The 22,743-nt window shown below is 36.7% G+C and overlaps 1 long non-coding RNA gene across 1 annotated transcript; it reads left to right on the top strand.

Annotated features, from left to right (window-relative positions):
• The first annotated feature begins 8,895 nt into the window (after positions 1–8,895).
• LOC308705154 lies at positions 8,896–14,082 on the top strand. Its single transcript, XR_014031881.1, has 4 exons — positions 8,896–8,961; positions 9,057–9,100; positions 10,211–10,275; positions 13,750–14,082. It is a non-coding gene; the product is annotated as an uncharacterized lncRNA (long non-coding RNA).
• The last annotated feature ends 8,661 nt before the right edge of the window (positions 14,083–22,743 follow it).

Below are 22,743 nucleotides of genomic sequence, written 5' to 3'. Positions count from 1 at the left end.
ACTTTTGCAGAAGGAGGAGCTACAGATCAAGACGAGCTGCTGGATGTGTCTTCAAATGTCACATGCATGGAAAGCTGTCCCCCTAGTGGCGGCTACTGTTAATGAAACTAAGTGTCTGATTCCTCAGCAGATGACTGATGTGCTAAAAGCTGCTGTGGAGTTAGAGAGAGGAGGGACACCAACGGAACAGCCTGCTGACAACTGCGATCATGTTGAGCAGTACAACAACACTGAGATTGCAATTCCACCTCTGAGAGTAACCTCCGCACAGGGAGATGTTTGTGTTTGCTTCAACAGACCGAGATCACTGAAAGTTGGGTGGTCTGATTGCAGGATCAAAATCAACGTGCTGGATGGGACAATGGACAATTGCACAGCAAACGTCAACGACAAAGAGATCGCCTTTAAGTGTCCATTTGGTAAACTGTATCAAAGTTCACCTGCAGCAGTTTGGGTCTGTGGTGATAGAGCATATCACCGTATGCCAAAAAAGAACTGGTCAGGGTGTTGCTATCCAGCCTTAATGAATGTGGGTACTTCTGTGTACTTGCCAAACAAAGGGGGTAAAAGAGAAAAAAGAGATATTAACATTTTGCCTGATGCTTTGCCAAATAATTATGCAGGATATACATTGGCAGACCCGTGGACAACACCAGGGGCAAACATAGGTTGGTCAATTTTCCTGGGGGTGGGAACAACTGTAGCAATCAACAAGATCAATGGGTTAGCATGGACGGTACTAGCAATAGCCAATAGCACAGAAAATGCCTTTACCCTAATAAACGATGAGATGAAATTAGTTCGCGAAGCCGTCATTCAAAATAGATTGGTTTTGGACACTCTCACGGCAGAGAGGGGTGGAGTTTGCAAAATGTTGGGAGTATCGTGTTGTTTTAACATTCCTGATTACAGTGACAACTTAACCAATATCATCGAGCACATGAGAGAAGCTGTAAAGGAGCCGCCTCAGGCTGCTGGTAGTGAGTGGATGGAGTGGCTGATGTCCGCATGGTCTGGGTGGATTTTCAGAATAATTCAAACTGTCGTGCCAATTGTGGGTATGGGATTATTAATTCTGTTTTGTTTACCATGCATTATGAAGTGTGTTTCAAGCTCAGTACAAAGACTGATTAGAGCAGGAACAGCCAAAACAATGACATCAGTACAAGCAGTAAAAATAATTATGCGTTCAGCTACTGATGAGCAGCAGTATGACTATGACAGCGACGAGATTTACATAGAGATGTGATAAATTCTTTCTTGCCTTTCTGGAACAATGAACGGGTTTTCCTAAACTTTGATTGTTTAGGTTTTGATATCATTGATTGACTGTACTATTTACTATTCTTTTATTAATGTTATTTCTTCTTTTTTTTCCATTTTAAGCCATCTTAATTTTTCTACAAGACTCAAGTAAAATGATCAGGTATATGAAAGTCAGTAATGAGGAGTATAACTGTGATGTAAAGACTTGAAGTGATTGTATTCTTGGGGATTCAATAGTAAAATGGGTTTGATTGATTTTAGAAAATAGAAATGAATTTTTATTATTTTATTGGTTATCAGAGAATGATAAACAGGGGGGAGATGTTAATGAAAAATTCATTGTTCTTGTGTCCATTCATTTAAACTTGTTGATTTCATTTGAGTGTGTGTAAAAGCATCTGACCATATATATATTTCTGTGAGGGTTTTCTAACAGCGGGAAAGGGACAGGAAGACAGGGTGATAAAACTCACACCTGAGCACGAGAAAGGATCCAGCCAGGAGAATACAGGGGTCGTTTAACAATAAACAAGGGGTCCCATGCCATCCCCTTAGGGGATAAAGAACAGCAGGAGGTCATCTAGATTGTAAATGAAGGCCTTTTGGCTTCTCAGGGACAAAGATTGTAAATGAAGGCCTTTTGGCTTCTCAGGGACAAAGAACAGCATGACCTGCCCAGGGGGGGTAGAACCAGTCCATACTAGCTTGAGATATAAGATGTCTTTAAGGAAATTTACAGAAACTGGGAAAGGAGGAGTCAAGAATGTCAGAAACCTGTATAAAATGTCTCAGTTTTATTATGTCAGTAGGCTTTCTGTTTCACATCTGGGTGGCTGCGGTTGCGAAAAGATTCCTCAAAGAATAAAGCCTTTTCTTCTATATTACAATTTTGCCTTTTGAGTGTTGTCTTACACCTGTGATGCTGTTTTTCCAAGTGAGATAAAAATTGCTTTTACACTGTCACTCGACCTGCCACGGCTATATGCGCCTGTCACTCGACCTGTCACGGCAATATGTGTCTGTCCCGCGACCTGCCACCGCTATATGCGCCTTTCCCGCGACCTGTCGCGGCTATATGCGCCTGTCCCGCGACCTGTCGCAGCTATACTCGCCTGTCAGTCGACACGTCACAGCTATATGCGCCTGTCCCGCGACCTGTCGCGGCTATACTCGCCTCAGTCGCCTGTCAGTCGACCCGTCACGGCTATATGCGCCTGTCCCGCGACCTGTCACGGCTATACTCGCCTGTCAGTCGACCCGTCACGGCTATACTCGCCTGTCCCGCGACCTGTCACGGCTATACTCGCCTGTCCCGCGACCCGTCACGGCTATACTCGCCTGTCCCGCGACCTGTCAAGGTTATACTCGCCTGTCCCGCGACCCGTCACGGCTAGGCTATATGCGGCTGTCCCGTGACCTGTCGCTGCTATACTCTGTCCCGCGATCGGTCACGGGTATATGAGGCTGTCCCGCGACCTGTCACGACTATAGGCTACTCGTCTGTCACTCGCCCCGTCACGCCAGGGGCGACGCCAGAGAATTTTTAACATGTGCTGAGGGGGTGCTAGATCATTGACAGGGGAGCTGCATTTAGGGGGAGCTATACTTTATATAGGCTACATGCATAAATGAGCAAAACTTGCCCACTAAATATTTAGCCTAATATTAAATAATTGTATTGACCACAATTAAAGTTTTAATTTTATTAAATTGAACAAGCCCACCATTCAGCATTCAATCAAATAGTTTTATTAATAATAATGTTATTTCAACATAATATCTCGTTATTCCGACATAATATGTGTGCGTGCAACAAACAGCTGTGCATTTGTAAATCCGATGACGCGTGCATTGATTTTTATTAATAAACTAGTGTTTTCTGACAGCGTCGGCTGCAAATAAGAAGTTGACGATCACCATATTCGTATAGTGAACGCGCCAATAGAGAGAAATGCACATAATGGATTGATTACATAATCAGAGAGTAGCCTTTTTCTTTTCGTTTTGAATTATTTCGTTTAAAGACATTTCAAGATTTTTGTATTTGATGTATTTCTCATGTCTTTGTGAGGCATACACTGAGTTTCGTTAAATTAGGATGAGATGCGCTCGAGGGCACGTGCAATTCAAGTGACCGCACGGGCGCCTCCATGATTATATTGTCTGATATTTGCTGCTTATTTATCCAGGTAATTGGTTGATGAAAAAATAATTAAAATTAAGATACAATTTATACAAAACGAAATTCACTTTAAAGAAAGGCTTTCTACAAAACAAAAGTTAATGAAGTGGTCAAAATCATGTCTGACCCGCTCCATGTCTCTCCATTTGCGCATCCTCTTACTCTGCTGTTCACTTTTCATAAATCAACGTAAATGGAAAAAAATAATACTATAATATTTTTACAAATATGAAACTAAATGCGCTTATTTAATGGCTACAACAGTAGGCTATAGTAGGCCTGAATTCTGAATTGTGCACGCACAAGTTGAAAGGCATTTGTTCAAATCAAGTTCATGGATAATTGTGCGTGCATTTATTATTCATTATGATACTAAAATCATAACAAAGTAGGCTATGCTATGTAAAAAAAAAAAAAAAAAAAAAAAAAAAAATTAGGTGAGCCCAGAATATGAACGCAAAGTTTAATTAGGCTACACGTTAAGCATTTTCCGCCCATAGAAAACCATTATAAGAACGCCTAATGTGGCTTAATGCAGAGAATGTCCCCTTATTATGTCGAAATAACGAGATATTATGTCGAAATAACATATAGTATGTCGAAATAACGACTTATGTCGAAATAAGACTTCTTTTGTCGAAATAACGACTTAATATCTCGAAATAACAAGATATGTTTTCTTTTTTTCTTAAAAATGCGGCCCAGGGCTTTCATAGAATACAGCCTGAATATAATTGCTTCCAGAAATTATTTTTGGGGGTGCTATCGTGGTGCTTTGGTCTTTCTTGGGGGTGCTGAAGCACCTGCTAGCCCCTCGCTAGCGCCACCCATGGTCACGGGTAGGCTATAGCCTATAGGCTGTCCCGCGACCCGTCACGGCTATCGCCTGTCACTCGACCTGTCACGGGCACGGCTATATACGCGCCTGTCCCGCGACCCGTCATCATGGCTATTATGTGCAGGTCCCGCGCCCGTCAAGGCTATAGGCCTATCCCAGCAAACATTGGTCCGACGGCAACGTCGTGTCCCTGGCCAAAAATAGTCGCGGTATGACGGCATAAATCGGTAAAAATATGTAACACAGAACATTTCCTAAAAATGCATTCAGATACATGTGTGCATGTCTACAGTTATCTGAGGTTGCATGTATAATTGTTATTTTGACTTTTAGCTACGTGTAGTTCAATATATACCATGTTGTGTTTCGGGTGAGAGAGGACGTCACCATGGCGACGTCTTTTACACGTGCATTTATAGTCCATCATGACCCTCTATGAAATCAATTGTGATAAAGCTGTGCTTAATCCTTGCGTGGTTAATACTGCAATAATTAATTAAATTTTTTATTAAATTAAAGTTTTAATAAGTTTTGTGAATACGTCCACTGACGTCCTTTACACGTCTATAGTATTGGGTGAGAGGACGTCACCTGGCGACGTCTTTTACACGTGCATTTATAGTCCATCATGACCCTCCATCATGGAATCCTTGTGAAATATGCAAAAGCTGTGCTTAATCCTTGCATGGTTAATACTGCAAAAATTAATTTAATTGCCCAAGTAGTTTTTAAGAGGTGTGAAGACGTCCACTGACGTCCTTTACACGTCAAGGCTGTGAATACACGTCCACTGACGTCCTTTACACATCTAGTCAAGCAAGACAGAAAAAACCCCCCCCAGGAATTATCTTTATGAAATACACGAATTGTATACAAAGTAAATATATTTACTTTATCTTGTTTAAATAAATTATAATCTCACAGTTCCCAGTGTGGTTAAGTGAATGCAAAGCCTCTGCATTTTAGTCATTATTTCAACCTGATACGTTGTGTTTTTTTTTTTTTTTTTTTTTTTTATGGAATGTATGCATGTAAAACAGAAATATATCTGGTCACCATTTATGTCTGAGTTGGATGTAATTGCCAAAACTGTGCTGCCAAGATGTAACAAAAGATCTCCCGACATTACCAAATCCCGCGATAGGTTAGATTATCTCACGAGATGTTAACGCGTTTCCCCATAGACTCAGTCACTCCGGAACACTGAAGTTTGAACAACCACGAAGAGAGGAGGAATTGAGGCCCATATTATTAAAAATCTACTGTTGGGTACGTACATTTTGTATTATTAGATTCACGTGCTAGAGTTTTACTTGTTTGACATGAATGAACCGAAAGAAATGATGCCCACATTGTCAACTGAAATTGGCTAACGTTAACGTGAGTTTGGCTAAAATTAGCTAGTAGGCTAAAAGTTGCTTTGAACTTATACAACGGTACCATAGTATAAAGTATGTTTAATGATACAGTCAAAGTTATTACTGTAAATTATTAATGTAGCCTTTTGAGAGTTTCTTTCAGAAAGTAAATTATCTGAAGTAGAATGAAATGTTTAGCTGGATTTGAACATGTATGTTTTCAGTAACTGCTTTAAAAATATTTTGTAATTTTAGAATTGCTAAACATGTCTATTCAGGGGACATCACAGCCCACCTGTCTTTATCAGAAATGTCCTGTTCACTTTCTCACTGTTACACACCTAGTTAAGGGTCTTTCTCAAGGGCACCACAGTGGTATTGAAGAGGCAGGGGACAAATGCTGTTTTGAATTTAGCTGAAGACCATACAAATATTTTGAAAATAAGTGCATGTCATTTACCTCAAATTTTTAATTTTCATTTATTTTAAAAAGAAATATATTATCTTCCCTTAGATGCTGTGAAGAGGTGGAGCCCACATGCTACAGACACTGAAATTGATGCAGCAATGGCAGAACACCTGAAACACACTCCAGGAAGAGCTGGGGGTGGTGGATACAACAAATGAGCCAAACAATGTGTTTAAGGGATAGTTCACCCAAAAATGAAAATTGTCATCATTTACTCAACCTCATGTTTCAAACCTGTATACCTTTCTATGCTAAACACAAAGATGTTTAGAAGAATGTTTGTAACCAAGCAGATGTCGCTTCCCATTAATAATCATTTTTTCTCCAACAATGGTAGTCAGTGGATGCTCTATTTGCTTGGTTACAAACATTCTTCAAAATATCTTCTTTTGTGTTCAGCAGAAGAAAGAAACTCATACAGGTTTGGAATTTGGTGAGTAAATTACATAACTTTCATTTTTGGGTGAACTATCTTTATATAATAATTCAGTATTTTGCAATTGGTATTTTAGTTTGGTTAACAAATCGAGAGCTTAGAATTATAAGGTTCTATCTCCGTTTATTGTAGTTTATTGAGCATCAAAGTTTTTAAACTCGGTTTATGTTTTGTGAGATGGAACCTTTTATTTTATTAATAACTACTAACAATTTTTTTTTTTTTTTTTTTTTTTTTTACAAAAATAACACCACACAGGCATTAATAAACACCTAATGGATCAGATTGTCAAAAACTCAATTTCAACCAAAAGTGGAGATAGAACCTTATAATTCTAAGCTCACGAAATGTTAAACATTGAAAAAAAATAAAGAGAAATTTTGGCTGTTCAATATCAATAAAATGTTGTGCTTAATCAGAACATGCTTCTTTTTTGCTTATGTTTACAAATAGAGTGTTATTGTTTTTGATGTCCACGTGATTAAAACATTTATTGACGTTCAGGTCTGACTGGACCAATTTTGGACCTTTTTAGAACCTTTGTCAAGATGTGTAGGCTAAACCTCAAGACTTGATTGTCTTTCACGATGTTACACAATAGGTGTGTGATTATTTTATATGCAGGCTTATATATACACTTAAATTATGCAGCAACACATTTAAACACATATGACGACGCATTTAGACGTCCAGGGACGCGCAGAAGAGACGTGGAATTCACGGCCAGAAGAGACGTGGAATTCACGGCCAGAAATGACGTCGGTTCAACTTCCATTTTGGAACTATTTTTCAACCATGACGGGACGTCTCGGACGGACGTCTTTTCAACGGTCATTAAACGTCCAAATGTTTGCTGGGATGCGCCTGTCACTCACGTTTAAAAAAAGATGGCTATAGTTGTAATTCTACATGTAGCCTAGCCTACACAAAATAGTAGTAGGCTAGGCGGGCTTAGCCTAATAATAATAATAATAATAATAATAGGTAATAATATTGATAATGATGATAATAATAATAATAATAATAGGCTAAATAGTAATAATAATAATAGGCTATCTCAAGCCAACCTCACTGCATGCTATCTTGTAGATCTGTCATGTAGGCTATATCTTATAAACTTGCACTAGCGCTAATATGAAATAGCTTCTTTCATTGTAGCCTATTTTGTAATTCAAAGGATAGCCTATAGAATATTTCAAGACAGTGCAATAGGCCTACATATTTTCCAAAAATGTTGATAACTTTAGAATAAATCTGCCTATTGTAATGCCACTGGTAAGGTTTGTCATTGTCACCTCACTCTGACCACATCACATCGATTTCGTAACTGCGCCACCTACTGGTCAAAAGTGATATACCATTTAACCATCTTATAAGATAGGCTAGAACTGTTTGATTTTCAGATCAACAGCCGCATAGCCGTGACAGGTCGCGGGACAGGCGAGTATAACCGTGACAGAAAGCGGGACAGCCGCGTATAGCCGTGACGGGTCGCGGGACAGGCGAGTACCGTGACAGATAGCGGGACAGGCGAGTCTAGCCGCGACGGGTCGCGGGACAGCCGCGTATAGCCGTGACGGGTCGCGGGACAGCCGCGTATAGCCGTGACGGGTCGCGGGACAGGCGCGTATAGCCGTGACGAGTCGCGGGACAGCCGCGTATAGCGGTGGCAGGTCGCGGGACAGCCGCGTATAGCCGTGACGGGTCGCGGGACAGCCGCGTATAGCCGTGACGGGTCGCGGGACAGCCCTGTATAGCCGTGACGGGTCGCGGGACAGCCCTGTATAGCCGTGACGGGTCGCGGGACAGCCCTGTATAGCCGTGACGGGTCGCGGGACAGCCGCGTATAGCCGTGACGGGTCGCGGGACAGCCGCGTATAGCCGTGACGGGTCGCGGGACAGCCGCGTATAGCCGTGACGGGTCGCGGGACAGGCGCGTATAGCCGTGACGGGTCGCGGGACAGGCGCGTATAGCGGTGGCAGGTCGAGTGACAGGCGCGTATAGCGGTGGCAGGTCGAGTGACAGGCGCGTATAGCGGTGGCAGGTCGAGTGACAGGCGCGTATAGCGGTGGCAGGTCGAGTGACAGGCGCATATAGTGGTGGCAGGTCGAGTGACAGGCGCCAGTGGCAGCTGCCCCTGCCACGGAAAGATTTTACTCCCTCTCTGTTTCAGGCTGCATGTGTAACGTTAGGCTAAATATTGTCAGCTAAGTTAGTTTTTGATAAAAATAAATAAAAATAAACCTCAGCATAGTCTGAGCTTTACAATGAGTGAACTGAGAACATTGTGTCTTTATACAGAGAGGAACTCGAACCACACTATGAAAACTAGGCTTTTGAAAGATCGCGGGATATCGGCCTAACGTTACCGTCAAAATGATGAGTCATCATCATAATATGTTTTTGAGCTGGTGAGTAAAAATTTGCAAGCTTTTTATGTCTCTTTTAGTAAGTAAATACAAATAGCTAATAATATTGCTGTATGTGTGTGTTTCCCATTATCCAGGAATTTTGGGAATAAATTATCCAGCCACATGATCTTCAGTTGCGGTGAGTATTGTCATAGTAAAATACACGTGAAATAGAGGCAGAACATGTAAACTCTGCTCAAAGGCACACTGGTCCAAACCCTCCAGTCAAAATTGTACCTGTCTTCTTGATATGAGTTTTTATGGGCCTAGCTGACCCAAACATAAATGTCCTTTCAAAATGAAATTATTTTCAAACCTGTATGACTTCTGTGAAACACAAGAATGTTGGGAATAAAACAACATTGGAACCCATTTTATGGAAACAAATGTTCCCAATGTTTCATGATAACAAAAGAAGAACATTCTACTTGCAGTTGCAACATTTTGAGCATATTTTGGGAATGTTGCTAAAGTTAAAGTTGTACAATGATCTCAATATAACATTGTCCCAATGTTTCATGATAACAAAAGAAGAACATTCTCTCTGTCACGTTAGGGAAATGTTTTGAGGATATCATTGAGAGATGAGATGTTGAATGTTCTTCATAAAACGTTCTTCTAATGTGACAAGTTAACACAATTAGAACATTTTACTTGCAACATTTTGAAAAAATAAAATAAAATAAACCTCAGCATAGGAGCTTTACAATGAGGGAACTGAGAACATTGTGTCTTTATACATAACATAAATGTCCTTTCAAAATAAAATTATTTTCAAACCTGTATGACTTACTTCTCTGAAACACAAGAATGTTGGGAATTAAACAACATTGGAACCCATTTTATGAAAAAAACAAAACAAAACAGTGAAGTCATTTCTCAAGATATCTTAATTAAGGTTATACAAAATAAATTCATACAGTTTTGGAACAACATGGAGTACCGGTAAATAACGAGAGAGAGTCTATTTTTTGGATGAGCTGTTCTTTTTAGGACATGTTCCCAGGGTCCTTTGCTAAATTAACCATGGTTTTTATTATAGTAAAGTGTAGAAACAATATTTTTATGGTGGATTGATTACAATAATTTATTACCATTTAGTTAGTGTAGCAAAACCATGGTTAATGTTAGTAAGGGTTCTCCAGATTTATATAGCCTAACACTTAAGGAAAACATAAAAAATGGTCCTATGTCACCCAGATCAATAGTCTGTTAACACACATTAACACACTTTTTACATTTTCTTAAGATCAAGCATTGGACCAATGTTTACGGAGCAGAACAGGCACCAACAGAGAAACAAGTCCATCACTAGTAAGTATCCACTGCATTTTATAAAACCGTAGTCAATTTTAAACGCACAATGCACTCCAAAATAAAAATGATCTATTTTTTTCTCCCTCGTGCCAGATTTATATCTGTCCCAGATTTATATCTGACTTTCTTTCCACAGAGATTTTTAGAAAAATTATCATTAAAGAGAATCATATAAAGAGAAATGTGGGAGGAGCTTGAATTTATTGCCTAGCCCTGTTTGTTTGAACCGCGAGAGCCGTCAAAGCTTATGCTACTCCTATGTCATGCACCGACAAGAGCCTTTTATAGTCAACACGTCGGACGCAAGCAACTTGCAGTTTTGCCCCCACCAACAACGCATAGTATTGCATACAACGGTGCGTCGCGTATCAAAAACTGGGACGACACATTTTTCTACTCATAGACGCATATGGCGGCCGAAGTGTAGTGATGCGTAGCCTTGCAGGCGCATATGCGTATCGATGCATTGACTAACTCTTTGGGCGTAATTTGACTTGCATATGGCTGTCTGCTGGAAGCTTGTTATTTAAGTCAATAAAATTATAAATATGGTAGGGCTGGGGGAATTAACACGTTAATCTTCGCGATTAATTTGAGATGCTTAACGAGTTTATAAAAAAAATGCAATTAACGCAGCACTTTTTTTGCCTCATTTTAATGACTTCCTGTTGCGGAAAAGGCTGCAAAATATGCCGTCCCGCCCCTCCGTGTTTGGCGATCAGGTTTTATTCTCGCGCAGCTTTCATGACCGGGTCTTTTCCGCTCCGCGCTCTCCATTCCGTGTGTCGGCGCACTGACACACACACACAACACTGAGCAAACATTGAGCTCTTTGCTCAATGTTCTGCTCCGTGTTTGCGCTGCGCGTTCTGCTCTGTCGTTAACGGCCCAAACGCTCCAATCATGTACCGATCATGCACTGGAAAAGCAAAGTCAAATAACGTGAAATTTCTCAGTAGTAGACTTCTGTGAAATAGCCCTACTGAGCTGGTATAGTCATGCTGACAACAATGGTAAAATTACCTGCTCTGAGTCTGATCACATGCTCTTGTAATAATAGCTTTGTAGGACTATGTTTTATTTTGATAATTAGAAAAAAAAAAATTATAATAATAAATTGTTAAATTTATTATGTTGATTGATTATTGAAAATAATAATATATTGATATATTGATGTTTAATATTATTTTAATACAGGGCTATTTTCTGTTCCTTTTTTTCCTTTTTGTTGTTTAATTAGGTTATTCTAAGTTTAAATATTGATGATTACAAGCTTGGGGGAAATGCAATTAATTGCATTTAATTACAGCAAATTGTGTAAATAATCAGTTACTTTTTTTAATCGATTCCCAGCCCTAAAATATAAAATATGGATATGTTTCTTACACAAACGCATCACTTCGCTTCACCTTTCGCCTTTAACCTGCCAGAGCCGTGTGGAGTACTTTTATCATGGATGGATGCATTTTTATGGACTTGTCAAAAAAATCCCACAGGGAGCTACAGAATAAGAAATCTTTGAAGTCCACTTTTTTACTGTCTGTTTCCATCAGTAAAATTACAGTTTTTTTTTTTTCTCTCAGAATTGTGAGGCAAGAACACACAATTGCAAGAAAATATCAGAATTGTGAGCTGTCTTTTTTACTCCCCTCAGAATTCACCCTTTGAGGGAGTTTGATTGACAGGTATTTTTTACATTTTTATTTTACCCAAAAAAAAATTTTCTAAAAAAATTACACAAATTAAACGTTGAGACTTTGTTTCAACTTTCATATCAAAAGTAACCTGCTCTGTCTTGTCTCTGCGTTTAAACGTTTCAGCGTTTTTTCTGTGATCCGCAATGTATTTTTCATTGCGTGACAACATGATGTGTGGCGTGAGAGCGCCATGGCTTGTTGGACATAGCAACAGTAACTAAAGGGGGCGGGTCTTTGCAAATTGCATTAACCATGGCTGCCTGTTAATTATCACTGGACTACTTCGCTCTCGCATCTCCCAAAAGTAAATTTTTGTTTTGTTTTCTTGATTCCATTTGAATGGTTTAATTCAATTGCTATAACCAATTATTTATAATGTAATGATTTAAGCAAAACGTTCTTCAAAGGTTAAACCAACCTTTTATTTGACGGATTGCCGTGTAGACCTTTGAGTTTCTCTGTGTTTTATGATATGATGATAGTTTTTCTCAAATGAAGCTAAAATGCTGCTGAAGTGACTCTCAGAGCAGCTGTATTGATGAAGTGCATTAATGTTCTCATATAGAAACGACAGCAAAAAAAAAATAAGCCAGAATTGCTTTTTTTTCTCAGGTTTTACTAATTTATCCTGTGATTCTGACTTTCAAACGGCCAATTGCGAGTTTATATCTCGCACTTCTGAGAAAAAAAAGTTTGAATTGTGATTCGCAATTACCTTTTTTAAAAATTGTATTCCATGGCGGAAACAAGCTTTCATATGCACAGACAGTAGCTCACATTTAACATGCAGATTGTGCGCACACAGAAACCTACTGGAGCACAAAAAGTTAGTGTCAACACTGTCCTGTGATTTCTCAATAAGAAACAGAAGTTATAGCATATTTTTCTTTCTGCTTTTGAAGTAACTAAAACTTACAGCTTAGCTAATAGCAAAGAGACGATTCACAGGTATGATTAAATCACACTAGAAATTGTTCTATCTCAAATGCAGTACTACTTTATCTGTATCTGATTTAAAACAAGCAGAAATCTGTAAGAAATGTAACAATCCATAGACAATATAACTGATGAAAATGAGCTGTTACATCAGAGCAAAAGCATCGTGGGCAGTGCTGTGACATGCTGCAGCTGTGCTCAAGGCTACCTGAGTTCGAGGTTCACACTTCTCAAGCCAAGTTTGTAGTTTGTTAAAATAATTTAGCCTCTAGTTGTGTTATTAAAGGGATACTCCACTTTTTTTGGAAATAGGCTCATTTTACAACTCCCCCAGAGTTAAACAGTTGAGTTTTACCGTTTTCGAATCCATTCAGCCGAGTTTCTGATATTTGGAAGAATATCAGTAACCAGACAGTTTCTGGTCTCATTGACTTCCATAGTAGGAAAAAATATATACTATGGAAGTCAATGAGACCAGAAACTGTCTGGTTACTGACATTCTTCTAAATATCAGAAACTCGGCTGAATGGATTAGAAAACGGTAAAACTCAGCTGTTTAACTCTGGGGGAGTTATAAAATGAGCCTATTTCCAAAAAAAGTGGAGTATCCCTTTAACATGTATATAATGGATTAAGTATATGTTTTAAATTACAGAAACAAAATAGATACTCATAAGGTATCATATTTATACTTTTAAATAAACTAATCTAATTTTCTGATTAATAATTAGGCTGGCTAATTTTGAAAGTTTTCAAAGTCAATATTGCTTGTGATCTTAATATGTAATATGTATTTGTATTATTTTTGTTTACACTGTTGCATGATCTTCTTTTATAGGCTATGAGGAAAAACTCTACCATGCACACAGAGAATGGAGCTCAATTCTGCTAACTGGGATAGCAGCTGAAAAAGAAGAAGAGAAGAACAGTAGAACACCTATTAATGCAGATGACTTTATTCTTTTTCTGCAAGAACCAAGACAACCAAAGACTGATGATGAGCGCTCTGAGCAAACAGCAGTCAAGACGTGTGATTGCACATTGGACTTTACTGAGTTCTTCATTTAATGTTGGGCATCTACTGTACGCAGAACTTCTAATAATTTATGTGAATGCCATTCATAAACCTGTTAGATTTTTGTTTTATTTTAGAGATTAATAAAATTGTATGTTTTAACAATGTTATAGCTAAGCATTTTTTATGTTTAAGAGAACATTTTGGGAACAAAAATAAAACTTCCCACTAAAAAATTTATAAGAATGTTAAGTAGTATTTTTAAGAGTATTTTTAGAGAATGTTATCCTAACTTTTAGAAGAACGTTCTAAGAATAAAAATAAAACTTCCTGCTAAAAACTTTATAAGAATAAAGGGATAATGTTCTAAAAATGTTATGATTAAACATTTATAGAAGGTCATCATCACAAAACATTTTTAGAGTGTTCTTAGAGAATGTTATCCTACCTTTTAGGAGAAATAATGTTCTAACAATATTATTATTAAACATTTTTATAATGTTGTAAAAAAAAATGTTATCTGAACTTTTAAAAGAACATTCTGGGAACAAAAATAAAAACACCCCCTGAAAACTTTCTAAGAACGTTAGAGAATAATGTTGTAAGAATGGTACACCTAAACATTTTAATAATGTTTTTAAATAATGTTATCCGAACATTTAAAAGAACATTCTGGGAACAAAAATAAAACTACACGCTAAAAACATTATAAGAACGTCAGAGAATAATGTTGTAAAAATGTTACTACTAAACATTTTAATAATGTTTTTAGAAAATGTTCTCTAAACATTTAAAAAAACATTCTGGGAACACAAATAAAACTACCCGCTGAAAACGTTCTGAGAAAATTAGAGAATAATGTTAAAAGAATGTTACTACTAAACATTTTAATAATGTTTTTAAAGAATGTTCTCCAAACTTTTAAAAGAACATTCTGGGAACAAAACTAAAACTAGCCGCTGAAAACTTTCTAAGAACGTTAGAGAATAATGTTAAAAGAATGTTACTACTAAACATTTTTCTTAGAACATTTTTAGAACAAAAAATTTCTAGCTGGGTTTGCTTTAGTTGGGCTCTAGACCATTATATGTTTACTTTAATATTTATTGTTGTTTGTCTGCTGTTATTGATTAATAACAGTTAAATGAACAAAGTAAAATGTTATCTTATAGTGTTGGTTATGTTTTGACATAATCATGCTGTGATCTGAAAAAGGAAAATTATTGAGATGGTTTGGTTTATCTTGTTAGCAGCATATGATTATCAGCACTTTACTTATAATTCAAAATATTTCATAAACATTGTTCTGATCAAAACACTTTCTAATGAATTTATTTAGAAACACAGACATCAATAATCAGCCTGTGAATCTCAACAATGGTGACAATAATAAAGCATGTTGCAGTGGCTGCCACCAATCACAACTCATTAATGGCTCCCATCATGCATTGCGGTATGAATAAATTATGATCTGAATTGTCTATGTAATTTACTTTTTCTAATTTAATATTCTGCTCCTCACCATTGTTGAGATGCATAGACTGAATCTTAACATCTGTGTGTGCCTAAAAGAACGATTTTTTTTTAAAACAACTTCTAAGAAATCCTTTATTATATCTAAAATTCTGGTCATTTATGCAGATTCACTAACCAACAACATAAATCGAAGTCAGAAAGAAGGATTTTAATGAGTTCAGTGATCAAGTTCAAATGATGATTGTCATAATATAACCAACACCATCAGATCATTTTTTCTTTGTTCAACTGGTGATTATAATTCAGAAACAACAGACAAACAAAATCTAAAGTTAATAATATATGGATCAAGGGTCCAACTAAAGCAACCATTGATCGTCATAACGGTGGCTTACAATTTGTGATTTTCTCCTTCAGTGATTCTGCTTGTTAACATCAGGTGTCTTCAATAATGTTCAATCATCACTAAATTAATCACTTAATTATCTCATTAACTTAAACACTCTTGAGTGTGGACTCATACACTCCCAGGAGTGTTAATTTAACACAGGAGTTTTTGCTGTGTACAAAGAGCCATAGTTAACTGACAAGCTGAGCCATATCGCATTAAATATCGCTGGCGATACGTCCGTGATATTAATGCGATATGGCTCAGATTGTCAGTTAACTACGACTCTTTGTAGTAAATGCCGCTCCATCTGAAAGCAGGTGATGGCGATTTACTACTAATCAAGGAACTGGCTTTACTGACGAGATGCGCATAACAATATCGTGATTTAAATTGCCCAGCCCTATAGAGAGAGAGAGAGAGTACTTATTATCTATCTTTGATTCTAAATGACTGTTGCATCACTGCATCAATAAAAAGAGAATCATAACAAAGAAAAGAAAGTTCCAACTGACCAACCAAAGGGATCACTAATCGCCATGATGGTGACTAAAAAAATTCAGTTGTATTGACAATTCAACATTCAAGATTACTTTGGGAAATGAGTGAATGCAAACAAAGACAAATAACTGCAGAAGTGGAGGAAATGAGTGAAAGGTCCATTAAGAATTTCCCTGCCTCAAAAACCACACTCAAACCAATTAATTAATCTTAACTTGGGTTTTCTGAGTAAACAAAGCATGGTATGTGAATAGTACAGATTACTAGATTTTTACAATTAAGTTAAGACATTAAGTAAAGTTAACTAAAAAGTTTTAGTAAGAACCACTGTTGGATTTTACAGTGTGGAAGGTCACGACGTGCCTAAATTCAGGGTCCGAATGTCAGCCGCATAATTGATGGAGATATGCTTCAGTCTATCTATGTGTAGAAAATGTGAGATTATTTATTAGCCAATCAGAATCATTCAACCTGAAGCAATGACAAAGCTTAGACCTTGGTGAAGGGTATAATTGCTGTGATTTTTGTAAATGTAAGGGGAAGCGGCCTACTTTTGATCACTGGTTCTGATTCTTGACTTCTGCCTGATGAAACTGCAAACATTCTTCAGTAAAATTTCCTTTAATTTATTATAATTCTGACTCTTGTCTTAAATTGAGTGCACTTCTAACTCCTGGTCTTAATAAATCATATCTGGTCCTTGGGTCTGTAAGTCCCAAAATACAGATATACAGTGGTAATCCATATTGAAACAAGGACAATAAAGCAGAAGTTTCAGCAGATATTCTTTTGATGTTCCACTGTTTAAGGTACACAGTGAGCACAACCATTGGGCATCTTTTTTCAGGTAGCTTGTCTGGTGATAGTCCAATGCAGCATACATTGGGTACCATCTTTGGCACTGTTCACGTTGGTAAACATGACAAGAATTAATTATGTAACAAACCACAAACAGTTATAGTTATGTGTGTTAACCAATTACATAATGCAATGACTAAATATTGAATAAAATGTTCAATTGCTTAAATATTTTTGTTTACCCAAAGTAGTCCTGACTGGAAACATTTGAAAAAATTGTATTCAAACACACACATTTGTTTTACTTAAACTTTTACGTCACTTCACTAAAAGAAAATATAGTAAAGTAAAAAGTACTTGACAAAACAATCAGTTAAAGGGTTTATGATAATATAAGAACAACTTAAACCAAGAGAGGATCAACAACAGCAAAATTTTAAAGAGGTGATATTGAAATTTTACTCTAACCACAAGGAATTAATTACAACTTTTATGTATAATCTCAGTGGAACAATTAGAAAGATAATAGAAATAAAAACCCCTTTAGTGAATTACAGTTATTATATATATTATGTAAAACAGTATTATTAGGTATTGTCAAAATTTCACCTGGAGTAAGTCAGTGTGGTCACTAGGAAAGCACTACAATCTTTGGAATATAGATATAAAAAACACTATAGGTGAATTACAGTTTATGACATAAGCATATGTAATAAACACATGTAATAATGTTTATTACATAAAAATATTTGATAATTGTACAGTAAAGGAGGTATTGTCAAAATTTCACCTGGAGTAAGTCGGTGTGGTCACTAGGAAAGCACTACACCCTTTGGAACATGAAAAAATACTTAGGGTGAATTACAGTAATTTTCAAAAAAACATATTTGTCAACTGTACATACAGTAAGGGACTTTTTGTCAAAATTTCACCTGTAGTAAGTCAGTCTGGTCTGTAGGAAAACACTACAGCCTTTGGAACAGGAAAAAATACTTTAGGGGAATTACGGTAATTTTTTCTTAAATGTATTTGTTTATTGTACGTACAGTAAGGGAGGTATTGTCAAAATTCCACCTGTAGTAAGTCAGTCTGATCACTAGGGAAGCACTACAGCCTTTGGAACATGAAAAAATACTTTAGGGGAATTACTGTAATTTTTTCTTGAACTTATTTGTTTATTGTACATACAGTAAAGGAGGTTTTGTCAAAATTCCACCTGGAGTAAGTAAGTCTGGTCACTAGGAAAGCACTACGGCCTTTGGAACATGAAAAAATACTTCAGGGGAATTACTTTAATTTTTTCTTAAACTTATTTGTTTATTGAACGTACAGTAAGGGAGGTATTGTCAAAATTCCACCTGTAGTAAGTCAGTCTGATCACTAGGGAAGCACTACAGCCTTTGGAACATGAAAAAATACTTTAGGGGAATTACTGTAATTTTTTCTTGAACTTATTTGTTTATTGTACGTACAGTAAAGGAGGTATTGTCAAAATTCCACCTGTAGTAAGTCAGTCTGATCACTAGGGAAGCACTACAGCCTTTGGAACATGAAAAAATACTTTAGGGGAATTACTGTAATTTTTTCCTGAACTTATTTGTTTATTGTACGTACAGTAAAGGAGGTATTGTCAAAATTCCACCTGCAGTAAGTCAGTGTGGTCACTAGGATAGCACTACAGCCTTTTGAACAGGAAAAAATACTTTAGGGGAATTACTGTATTTTTTTCTTAAACTTATTTGTTTATTGTACGTACAGTAAAGGAGGTTTTGTCAAAATTCCACCTGGAGGAAGTCAGTATGGTCACTAGGAAAGCACTACGGCCTTTGGAACAGGAAAAAATACTTTAGGGGAATTACTGTAATTTTTTCTTAAACTTATTTGTTTATTGAACGTACAGTAAGGGAGGTATTGTCAAAATTCCACCTGCAGTAAGTCACTGTGGTCACTAGGAGAGCACTACAGCCTTTGAAACAGGAAAAAATAGTTTAGGGGAATAACAGTAATTTTTTTGGAAACGTATTCGTTTATTGTACGTACAGTAAGGGAGTTATTGTCCAAATTTCACCTGGAGTAAGTCAGTGTGGTCACAAGGAAAGCACTACAGCCTTTGAAACAGGAAAAAATAGTTTAGGGGAATTACTGTAATTTTTTCTTGGACTTATTTGTTTATTGTACATACAGTAAGGGAGTTATTGTCCAAATTTCACCTGGAGTAAGTCAGTGGGGTCACTAGGAAAGCACTACAGCCTTTGAAACAGGAAAAAATAGTTTAGGGGAATTACAGTAATTTTTTTGGAAACGTATCAGTTTATTGTACGTACAGTAAGGGAGTTATTGTCCAAATTTCACCTGGAGTAAGTCAGTCAGGTCACTAGGAAAGCACTACAGCCTTTGAAACAGGAAAAAATTGTTTAGGGGAATTACAGTAATTTTTTTTGGAAACATATTAGTTTATTGTACGTACAGTAAGGGAGTTATTGTCCAAATTTCACCTGGAGTAAGTCAGTCAGGTCACTAGGAAAGCACTACAGCCTTTGAAACAGGAAAAAATAGTTTAGGGGAATTACAGTAATTTTTTTGGAAACGTATTTGTTTATTGTACGTACAGTAAGGGAGTTATTGTCCAAATTTCACCTGGAGTAAGTCAGTGGGGTCACTAGGAAAGCACTACAGCCTTTGAAACAGGAAAAAATAGTTTAGGGGAATTACAGTATTTTTTTCTTGGACTTATTTGTTTATTGTACGTACAGTAAGGGAGTTATTGTCCAAATTTCACCTGGAGTAAGTCAGTGTGGTCACTAGGAAAGCACTACAGCCTTTGAAACAGGAAAAAATAGTTTAGGGGAATTACAGTAATTTTTTCTTGGACTTATTTGTTTATTGTATGTACAGTAAGGGAGTTATTGTCCAAATTGCACCTGGAGTAATCAGTCAGGTCACTAGGAAAGCATTACAGCCTTTGAAACAGGAAAAAATAGTTTAGGGGAATTACAGTATTTTTTTGGAAACGTATTCGTTTATTGTACGTACAGTAAGGTAGTTATTGTCAACATTCCACCTGTAGTAAGTCAGTCTGATCACTAGGAAAGTACTACAACCATTGAATATAAATTTAAAAACACACTATAGGTGAATTACAGTTTATTACATAAACATATGTAATAAACACATGTAATAATGTTTGTTACATAGATATATTTGATAATTGTACAGCAAGGGAGTTATTGTCCAAATTCCACCTGGAGAAAGTCAGTGTGGTCACTAGGAAAGCACTACAGCCTTTGGAACAGGAAAAAATGATTTGATTATTGTACTGTTTGGGGGGGGGGGGGGGGAGGTACAGTTGTAAGACCCAGGACCAGATATGATGAAAGAAAACCAGGAGTCGTGAAATTCAATCAAATAAGTACAATTTTACTGAAGAATAGTTTGCAGTCAAATTGGTAGAGCCAGCGTCAAAGTCACGAGAAGGTCGCAAGCCAACTCTACCTTACAAACAAATCTCACATAATTATACCTTTTTCAAAGACATGCATTACATAATCGTTTACTTCTGATTGGCTAAGAGAACATAAAGTCTAAACAATAATACATTTTTGATAGATAAGTGGGTATATCGCCGTTAATCAGAATATTTGTCGTCCATTTCCGAGATTTAAGTCCGTGGTGACCTTCTTCCAGGGTCCAAGAATGTTGTATATCACAAAGTTCTGAACCTGCAAAGAATAAAAAACGCGCACACACACACACACACACATACACACAACACTGCCTGACAAACAACAGTTCTCTTTGAGGCTGAAGAAGGCCTGAGCTCATTATCAGAAGAGCAGTCCACCTAAACAGGCTGATAAAACATTTCACTCCAGGAAAGCAGGAACGATAATATGCCCCTTTACTCCACTCCCTAAAGAAATACACATGAGATGTTCACTTGATGAAAATAAGGTGAAATTATGTATAAATTGACCCTCAAACTTATAGAAGTCAACTAAGACAGATATACAGATGATGATATGTGGATATTGTTGTGAAATATGCAATTATTCTATTGTAATCATGGCTTGTTGTATATGAAGTATTTATGGGTCATAGTAAACCACAATTGTAACTAATAAAAAAGTGGTTTTATAATGAAAGGTACCATAAGTAGTTGTTAAACAATTTATTAAGAAAGTGTTTACTGCACTGTAAAAAAAGAAAAGTTGACTTAACTTAAAATTATAAGGCAACTTGCTGCAGATTTTTTGAGTTGACTCAACTAAAACATCTCTATAGTTGAGTTGACTCGACTATAACATCTCCAGTTGAGTAAACTCTATTAGTTGAGTCAACTCAAAAAATCTGTGCAGCAAGTTGCCTTAGAATTTTAAGTTTAGTCAACTTTTCTTTTACAGTGTGTAAAACACTTGTATTAATAATGATTGTAACCATATATTGAGAAAATTATAAAGAAAAACACCTGAACTTGTTTTATAAAGATTTTTATTATGAAGCTGGTTTATTAAGGAAAACACTGTAACTTGTTTTATAAATATTTTTATTATGAAAATGTTTTTTAAAGAAAAGCATACCACACTGAAGGTTTTAAGCATTTATTAAGCAGATGATGGTGGCAGAGTAGAGAGGAATTGAAAATGTATTAGAAAGAGCTTTGCAAAAGAAAGGAGAAAAATGCCATCATTACCGTCTATGTGTTGCGGACGAGATACAGAAGATACAGCCATGATGGAAGGGTCCAGAAAAAGAGACGAAGAGTTTTATATGTGAAAGTCCTAAGGGGTCTTCCAGAAATAATAACAGTTCAAGATTTTGTGTTTGACCAATTGGCTGTAAAACACTGAATGTATGCAGATGGAGTTTCCAGGAGTCCCAAGACAATCCCAAGACAATTATCATCAAAAGGCCCCTTGCATGTGAACACAACCCAAGGGCACACACTGGAATGCACCTAAAAGAAAATGAATACAGAAATGATTAGGATACTACTTGATTGTTGAATTTTTAATAAGAATAAAGTAATCATTCAAAAGGATATATATAATTTAATTGAAGAAACAGGGGATTCTGACCCCAACCTTTCAGTACGTACAGTAAGGGAGGTATTGTCAAAATTTCACCTGTAGTAAGTCAGTGTGGGATAGTGTAAGTCAATAAGAAAGCACTACAGGCTTTGGAACAGGAAAAATACTTTAGGGGAATTACTGTAATTTTTTTTAAATTAATATTTGTATACTGAACGTACAGTAAGGGAGATACTGTGAAAATTCCACCTGTAGTAAGTCAGTCTGGTCAGTAGGAACATACTACAACCTTTGGAACATGAAAAAATCTCTTTGGTGAATAATTGTAACTTTTACATAAAACATTTTTGCGTACTGTATGTACAATAGCCTACACAAAAGTACACTAAAGCAGTCTAGGTGAATACACAGCAAATATCAAACCTGAAACTATTTTTATTTTTTTTTTAAACTTGACTATGTTCATAGTGAAGGTCTTACATGATCAAGTCTGCAACTTGGGTATTGCTTTTTATATTTGCTTCGTATATTTGCGTTGTTCTGCGTTCAATATCTTGTGAGCTGAATATTGTTACTTCACAAATAACATTGTTTTAATATTTAAATCTTCTTCTTAAAATGAGCTTT

This window comes from Scardinius erythrophthalmus (genome assembly GCF_964197995.2).
Source record: "Scardinius erythrophthalmus genome assembly, chromosome: 17".
Taxonomy (NCBI): domain Eukaryota; kingdom Metazoa; phylum Chordata; class Actinopteri; order Cypriniformes; family Leuciscidae; genus Scardinius; species Scardinius erythrophthalmus.
The sequence above is the reverse complement of the archived record's forward strand: the minus strand, read 5'-3'. Positions and strand labels throughout refer to the sequence as shown.